The 9,167-nt window shown below is 37.4% G+C and overlaps 1 protein-coding gene and 1 pseudogene across 2 annotated transcripts in view; one reads left to right on the forward strand and one right to left on the reverse strand.

The window, feature by feature from the left end:
- LOC101295621 overlaps positions 1 to 9,167 on the reverse strand; it is an 880,650-nt pseudogene that overhangs the window by 637,598 nt on the left and 233,885 nt on the right. The gene's annotated exons all lie outside the window — the stretch shown is intronic.
- LOC101309536 (putative hydrolase C777.06c-like) overlaps positions 8,459 to 9,167 on the forward strand; it is a 5,571-nt gene continuing 4,862 nt past the window's right edge. The window contains exons 1-2 of the mRNA XM_004297518.1: positions 8,459 to 8,511; positions 8,594 to 8,715. The gene's annotated coding sequence lies outside the window, so the exon portion shown is untranslated. The remainder of the gene's footprint in view (positions 8,512 to 8,593; positions 8,716 to 9,167) is intronic.

Below are 9,167 nucleotides of genomic sequence, written 5' to 3' on the forward strand. Positions count from 1 at the left end.
CTATATATATATATATATATATATATATATATTTCTTTAACAAAAAACATAGAGATCAGACCAAATTAAACGGAAAGTAGGAAGATATAGATTGGACCACTTTGTCATCAAACGTAAAGCTAATCCACAATGTTTAGACTTAGACAAACAATTAATTCGGGGATAAGCATTTCATGGTTGAGTCTGCTTTGTAAAAACATGAAGAAAAATGTTTTAGGGTTTTAGTTTCTTTGCTTATCCTGCGGTGACCTAGGTCGAGGCTGACTTGCTTCGTTCTGGTGAGATCTCGGAGGATGGGTTGTATAGGTTGCCTCCCTGCAATGGGTCGTGATGGTGATGCTCTTTGCCGGCGGCTAGCGTCAACATTCGTGGCGGCGATTCTGCTCCAAGATGCACCGTCCTTGCTTGGGTTGGGCCTTTGGTGGTGTCACACCCTAATTTTCAAAAGATAATTTTTCAAAAATTTTGGCATGATATATCCTAAAATATTATAATCCCATAACCTGTTTCAAAAACAAACTTCACAGGAAACTAAAATTTAATGCGGAAATGTAATTCACCCAACTCAACACTGAGTTAAATATTACATTTCCTTGTTTACATAAACTTAAAGGTCAAGAAAATGAAACACTCACATGAGTTTAATACTATCTAACCCAAATATAAAAATATACAGAGTACAGCAAAACCCTGCCACTAAGCCTCTGCCTCAACCCTGCTGATCCTCACCTGCAGATCTAACCCCTACACCAAGAATTGGTGCACCAGGTTGTAAACAACAAACCCGGTAAGCTAAAAAGCCCGTATGAATAATTGTCAAAATAAACACAACACCTCCAACAACCCATTATAACACAAGAGTAATTTATATCAATAATTAAAACCACAATTTCAACGCTATCTCAATTAACATGTACTCATGAGTCCCAGATATTAATAAATACCCCTCATGACCTACAACAACAAAATGTGTACTCATGGGTCTCAGATACCATACAGTATCTCCCATGCCCTACACTGACAGACTGACTAGATCTCTATTCCTAACCGCAACCAATCACCCGGCCAAAGGCTTGAAACCCGGTTTGACTGTCTAATATCAAACACAAAAATGATAAATAACATCTTAACCGCAACCAATCACCCAAATAAAGGCTTGGAACCTGGTTTAGCTATTTATCCAACAATCACAATATCACATCATTATCCTCAACAACACAATATCACATCATTATTCTCAACAACACAATATCACATCATAATTTATATCCTTACACATGGATATATTTATATGAACAAAATATAGATATTCTACAAGAATAATATATCAATAATCAATAAAATTATGATCACATGAATCTCAAAATAGCATATAAAGAAAACTTGTTTTATCTTACCTATGAGCCGTTAGCGATTAAGCTCATATATTTTTAAAAACAATTAAAACCATATTATTAAATCCATCATCATCATCATTATCATCATATGACCATAATAACAATAGGTTCAAAAGTGAACCTTGGTGAGATTTACTCACCTAATTATCCCGTTGCAATTTCCACAACCGACAATAGCAACCAAACACAACTTCACAATATCACCTAAAAATAACACAATTAAAACCTTAATAACTAAAATACTATAGGTTATCACAATACCCTTAACTAACCCTTAGTTCAAAGGAGGACAACTTTCCAAAGTCGTTGAACTTAGAGACTTAAAATGGCTGCCTCTAATCCTCAAATCCTAACTCAAACCTCCACCAAGCCTAATATCCCACTTAAAATTCTAACATGCAAACCTTGCTCACAACCTAGGGATTCTACATCTCAACAAGCTCACAACAATAAGAGCTAGTTAAAACACAGCAACCTAAGCCACGAACATTGCCGGACGCGTTGCCACACGCCGCCACAGGCGGCGGTGGCGAGTGGGCCCCACGCGCCTCCACAAAGTTCCGAATTTGAGAAAACTCTCAACAGCAAAGTTGAAGCTTGAAGCAAGGGGAACAACTTTCATACCTGAGACTTCGACCAATTTTGGCCGAAATCGGCCGGAAACTGCCCCGCACAGTAACCTGAAAATCAAACTACAAAACCTACAAAACCGGCCTCAAAACCACAAAAAATTGCTTCAATCTATGCCTAGCCACCACTAGAAGGAGGAGAGGATCAAGACTCACCTAAGGATGCCCCTCGTCGCCGCCGGAAACGGCGAGTCCGACCAGAGACACAGCAGCCCTCTTTCCGGCAACAAGGCTCTGATTCCGGCGTGCCACACCGAGCAACAGCTGCCCAACCTTGAAGAGAGCACTTGTGGGAGTCGAACGGGACCGGCGGCGGTCCAAATGGTGGCCGGACGGTGGAGCTAGCTCCGGCGAAAGTTTGGTCCTCGGGAGAGGAAGAGGGAGAAGAGAGAGAAAAGAGAGGGAAGAGAGAAAAAAAAGAGAGGCTGACTTGTTTTTAGAGTTTCCAAAAACATCCCACACACATTTTTCTACTTGTACTCTTTTCAAACCCGGAAACAAACTTCCTCTGACCATAACTTTCTCATACGACATCCGTTTTAGGCGTGCCGCATGTCTACAAACTCATATCGACAAACTCTACAACTTTCATGAAGGAAGTTTTCGAATATAACTTATGAAAAATAAAGTCAACTTTTGGCCTCTTAAAGTCAAAGCACCTTAAATAAACTCCCGAAACTTCAACTTCGCATAAACCAAAGAATTTCCATAAATAATCCTTCATAAATTAAGGGAATAATACAAGAAAAAATGATATGAAAATCTAGGGTATTACAGGTGGCTTGCTTTTGGAGATCCACTGGATATGGTTTGGGCCTGGGCTTTTATGGGCCTAGGTTTAGGGTTTTTTGTTGTTTTGGTTTGGTTGTTGTCCCTCTGCTCTGAGCGGGGGTTTTGGCCTCCTCTTTGAGCGAGGATATAGGGTTTTGGTAGGTTAGTGTCGGAGTCGTGTCATTGGTGTACCATGTTTATGGTGTCATTTTTAGAGATCAATGTAATGGGGAGGTTACATGTGCATATATGCTGGTAATTTTGGCATATAGTGTTTGAAGAGGTTGTTTCTTTTTTAGGTTGACCATAAAGATGTATCAAGGCTTCTGGAATAGGTTAGGTAATAGTTGAACTCATTTTGGTTCTTGTCCACTGTAACCGTTTTTGTTAGGTAGGGAGAAGTGTGGGGATGTTATGTCTACCACTGATGGCTCCCATGATTGTAATTTCAGATCTTATTACCTTTCTCAAAAAGAAAAAAAAGAAAAAAAAAAAGAAAAACAATTAATCCGAATGATTCATAATGGTTCTAAAAAGCCACTAGTGTTTACAACAACCCCTCTCTTTCATAGACATGTTCCCTAGGCTTGCAGCAGGGTAAATGATATGTTTTGGTTGAAGAAGCAGAGAAGCAAACCACGTCATGTTCTCTTTCTCAAACCTAGCGATTGTTTGGAGCTCAAGCAAGCTTCATAGCTTCATTAGCCTATTGGGTGAATGGGTGATGGTGTACAGCCAAAACCACAGTCGCTTTCTCAAATTGCGTCATTATTACTACTATATAGCTAGCTCAACTGTGTTATTATACTACTATATTGACTCGAGACTAGATAGACTCTCTAAATTTGGCTTTATCAATGATAAGTTATGTCCCATTTGTAACAATGATAAGGAAGTAGTGAACCATCTTTCATGTTAGTGTGATTTTACTACTAGTTTCAAATCTTTTCACTGCTTCCCCAATTGATTGGGAAGATGGTTACCTTAATGTCTCTGAATATTTGCAAAAATGATTACCACTTGTTGGCAGATATGGAAATGTAATAGAAACTAGACGTCCTCACGAGTTCGTGGCATTTTTCGGTGAATTTTTCGACTTTTTAAAGTTTCATTGAAACTTATCCGAAATGTAGATGTGGCAGCTTCCCATTGGTCAAAAGGCTGTTACTTAGAGCAACTCCAACAAAAGAATCAAATCCTTGTTGGTTGCCCAACAACTACTTTTGACAGCCCAATGGGCTCTCCAATAAAGGAGTCAATTCCTACGTGAATTTGGCTATAGGAAAAAGGTTATCAAATTTGACACAGCCTGGGAGAAGAGTCATTTATTAAAAAAATAATTTTTGTCACCTCCGTCATCGTTCGTTCTCTTTTCCCCTTCAGAAATCCAGTTCTCGTCTATCACCATAACCCAATTCTCATCTCTCCTTCATCTTTTCTTTATAGGGACGTCTTCAAGGACACCAAAGACTATTCAACGATTACTTTTCTAAAAATCTAATTTATGGAGAAGATATATTTCGGATAAGGTTTCAGATGCATCGAGCTCTGTTTCTTCGAAATTGTAGATGGGGTAACAGATCATGACTCCTACTTTGTCTAAAAAAGAGATGAGGCTAGCCGCCTTGGATTGTCTTCTCTACAAAAGTGTACAGCTGTGATGAGAAAGCTCGCCTATGGAGTTGGGGCAGACGTTGTTGATGACTATATTAGAATCAGTGAAAACACTGCAATTGAAGCTTTGAGAAGGTTTGTCCAAGCGGTTATTGATGTTTTTAGCGCTCAATACTTGAGAAGACCCACTGCTGAAGATATTTGCTGATTGTTATCAATTGGTGAGAGTCGTGGGTTTCGAGGAATGCTTGGTAGTATCAATTTTATGTATTGGAAGTGGAAGAATTGTCCAGTTTTGCTTGGAAAGGTATGTTTTCTCGTGGAGATCATTTTGAACCTTCTTTAATTCTGGAAGCTGTTGCATCAAAGGATCTTTGCATATGACATTCATTTTTTGGTTTATCTGGTTCCCACAATGATATCAATATGTTGGAGCATTCACCTTTATTCGCCGACCTCCATGAAGGCCGAGCTCCTCCGATCAATTTTAGGGTAAATTATCAAGACTATAAAATGGGATATTATTTGGCTAATGGCATATATCCATCATGGTCCACTTTCGTCAAAACCATTACATGTCCACAAGGAGAGAAAGCAAAGAATTTTGCTAAAGCTCAAGAGGGATGCTGAAAAGATGTAGAAACAGCTTTTGGTGTGCTTCAAGCACGTTTTGCAATTGTGAAGGGACCTGCTCATTTTTAGGATCGTGAAACTCTTTAAAAGATCATGAAAGCATGTGTTATAATGTACAATATGATCATTGAAGATGAACGTGCCGAATGCATTGCAGTCGATGATCATGAAATTCTCGCAAGGTAGTATGTTAAACTAGATGAGCAATTGGAAGATCTGCTAGTTTCACGTAATCACATAATTGAGTTTGAATAATTTATTAGCAATTATTTGGCTATTAGGGATCAAGGAACACATTCTATGCTGCAAGCTGACCTTTTTGAGCATCTGTGGCAACTTCATGTGGCTAGAACCAATATGTAGATGTTGGTTGGCAGGTATGAAGACTACTTAATTGGTAATTTGAGTACTTTGCCAATGTAGTAGTCTGAGTAATGGTGCATAGTTATGGTGCAGTTGTAATTGTACTTGCTATTCAATTGTCTTTCTACCAGCAACTAAATTAAAATGTGTAGTTGTTCCTTAACAAACTTCATTAGTAATTGTACCTATAATAAGTATCTATGTATTAAATTTTCATCAGTTTCCCATCTAACACTTCTTTTGTCTCCCCTATATATCTTATTATCTTAATTGTTTTCTGTGCATATATACTTTCTCTTCTTCTTATTGGTGCATAGTTATGGATTCTTAATATTTTAGTTTTTCTACACAAAACTCAGAGCATGAATTTGTTGACGAATCCTCTCAAATAGCTTACAAAAGGCTTGCAAGAGGTCCAAGCTTTAACACAGACGAGGATCGATTCCTTGTCAGTGCTTGGTTGAACACTGGTTTGGATCCTATTCAAGGTAACGAGCAGAAACTTCAAACTTATTAGGGAATGATACACGATTACTATCATGAGTACAAAACTTTTGATAATGATCGTTCACAACTAATGCTGAGCCAACGATGGAGAAAAATACAAAGGCTGGTGAATAAGTATTCAGGATGTGTAGCTGCTATAAATAGAAGAAATGAAAGCGGCAAGAATGAACAAGACAAGTGAAACTATTTTTGCAGCCATTACTTAGTTTTCAGCTATTCAAAGTTATTACTGATATTACTCACATTCTATTATATTCAGATTGCAGATACAAAAAAATTATTTGAAGCATAAGAAGAGTGTAAGTGGAACCTTGATCATGCTTAGATTTTGCTGAGGCACCAACTAAAGTGGATATAACTAAATCAAGAGCTGGACTGACAAAAACAGTAAGATCTCAACATCTTCAACTATAGGCAGTGATATAGACATTAAGGAAGAAATTAACATTTGCAATCCAGTAGCTAGACCACCAAGTAAGAAAACTGAGAAAAGAAAGCTGAAAGAAACAAGTGATCAGTTGGTTCTAATTGAAAAACTGCATCTAGAGAAAAAAAAAAAAATAAAATAAAAAGATGAAAAGAAACTAGCTATTATGAACGAGAAAGTTGAAGTTGATAAAAAGAAATTGAGGGTTAGAAAACTAGAGGCTGATAATAGGAAGTTTGAAGCAGATATGAGAATAATGTCTATGGATACTTCTAAGATGAACCATGAGGAAAAGGCATACTATTCCAAACTACAAATGAAGATTTTACAGGGTGACAACTAGAAGTACGAAGACTATCTTATCTTTTGATTGATGTTTTTCCATTTGGTGTTTCTTTGTTAGCCAATGTAATGTTTAGAGCACAATGTGTTCCTTTTGGTTTCTTCATTTTATACTGACCTTGTTATCTTTTATTTAAGGAATGTTGTTATTTCTCACAGTTTGATGTTTTGAATGTTGTTGTGTCATATTGAACTGGTTTGAATGTATTTCTATTGAATTAATGCAATATGTGAGTTGTGAGTTGTTGTGCATAATGCATTATGTACTTCAGCTTGCTGTGCATAATGCAAGTGGTACTTCTGTTGGATGTACTTCTATTGAATGTATGTTATATGTGAGTTGTGAGTTGTTGTGCATTAATGCAATTTGTGTTTGGACTAGTGTGATGAGTAGTACTACAACTGTATTCTTTTACAACTGCATCAAAGTTCAGATATTAGCTCCACTTGATGTTCATGCTTGATCTTACCATTTTTTTGAACTTTTGCAGTAGCACTACTCTTCAGTATTCAGTAGCAAGCATCCTCAAATTCTCATCGCTACTCTTCATTATTGATTTTGATAAATGTTAAATTAAATTCAAGTCTGACATCTTCATTAGAGATGAGATTAGCCAAGATATGTAAAATTTAAATTTTGACATGTGACATGTCAAAATTTAAATTTGACAATAACTTTTGACAACATGGTTGGAGTTGCTCTTAGTGACCAAGGAAAGCAGCCAAAACGTATCAGATTCAACATATGAGTCATTATGACATTTGTCAAATAGAGAGACAAGTTTTGGTGAGAATTTGACAAGTGGAAGAAGCGTGTTTGTGGAAGCCTTTGTTTTTGACACTTGTCACCTTTTGATTGGTCCTCTCTCCTTATAAATTGGAGTTCAGCCTTTACTATCTGACTTTCTCTCTCTACTCTCTCACATCAATTTTCTCTCTCTAGATTTGCGACTAAACTTCGGTGGATCATAACTTTTGATTTGTATCTCTGATTCTGAATCCGCAAAGTGCTACGGGTTCGGATCGATGCCCTCTTTCTATCCTTGAGGTTTGAGTTAGATCCAACTGTGATTCTTAGATGGCTTGTTTCAGGAGGCTCGGTTTACGATCGATATTTGTTGTGGGGTTTCGATGCTATCAAGGTGAGTGGATTTGTATAATATGTTTCAAATATTATTATTTGCTATCAAAATAGTCGAAAAACATGATTTGATCTTTTTATGAAATATCTTTCTATTTCAAAGTGAAGCATGTCTATTTGCGAAATATGTGCAGTTTATATATAATTATGTGTTAGATCCATAGTTTGACTAGTCATGGAACATGTGAATTTCTTGATTGGTTATGCCGAAGTAAGAATGTGACATACGGTGGTATAGGACTTGAAGGTCATTAGGTTCCCGTGGGGATCACTAAATTGAAGGATATTCAATAAGGGATTGTGCGATGTGATGAATTGCGTGACTTGATGTGTATATATACGATATACGTATTTTATAGCGTGTGTAAAATGACATGGCTTTATAGGTATATTACATTGGTCTACTCACTGAGCGCGTGGTTTTGCTCACCCACCCATCTCAAATATTTTTTGCAGAGGAGTATTTAGGGTTTGACCGAGCCGGGAAAGGGTTGGACGAGCCTAGAAGATAGTATTTTTGTTTACGTTCCGCTTTGTAACACTCACACCTCGGAATTGGCGTCCGATGCTTAAAACCCATCGATGCTAGGAACAGGGAGTGACAGGAAACCTCTATCAACAACTATGGCAACAACAATTCGATGACTTGAGCTCAAACTAATCTTAATGAAAGAGTTACTAATTAAGGTGCAATATGAAAACCTTTATTTCACTTAATATTAGAATGCATATTCGTGCTCTTTTGTTAAATTTAATTATGATGGCCCAGTTTTAAGAGATCATCTGCCTCTGACATTATCATTAAAGATGCCAATGGAAGACCAGTTTCAACGATCGCTAATCTTATTGGAATATCCTCAGTTCCACTTGCTGAATTTGTGGCATTGTGAGGTACTTTACTCAAAGCTAAGGAGCAGATTTTTACTAAGTTTGACGTAGAGTTAGCCTCCAAATTTGTGATTGATGCAGTTAATGTCTGAGTTGATCCATCCTGGAACTAGTACAAGTCATCAGAAAGTTGGCTACCAGTTTTGATTATAGGATTTTTTACACCAACAGTGTCTGAATTCTTGCGTGACTGACAATATGGTACCTGAACTTGCAAAGTTATCAAAGAAGTACCCAGACTCAATTTTTAATATCTATGTCGTACCTGCGGTTTATTTCCGTCAAGTCTCCGTTAATTTGACCATGTGCGTCCCACGTGACGACTTAAATGAGGCGCAAAAGACTGATGCACCCTCTATTCTTTCAGATCTCTTGTTTTTTTTTTGATACGTTCTTTCAGATCTCTCTATCCTCTCTTTCTCACCCTCTTCATCTCCTATTCTCTCTCTCTCTCT

This window comes from Fragaria vesca, linkage group LG4 (assembly GCF_000184155.1).
Source record: "Fragaria vesca subsp. vesca linkage group LG4, FraVesHawaii_1.0, whole genome shotgun sequence".
Lineage (NCBI taxonomy): Eukaryota > Viridiplantae > Streptophyta > Magnoliopsida > Rosales > Rosaceae > Fragaria > Fragaria vesca.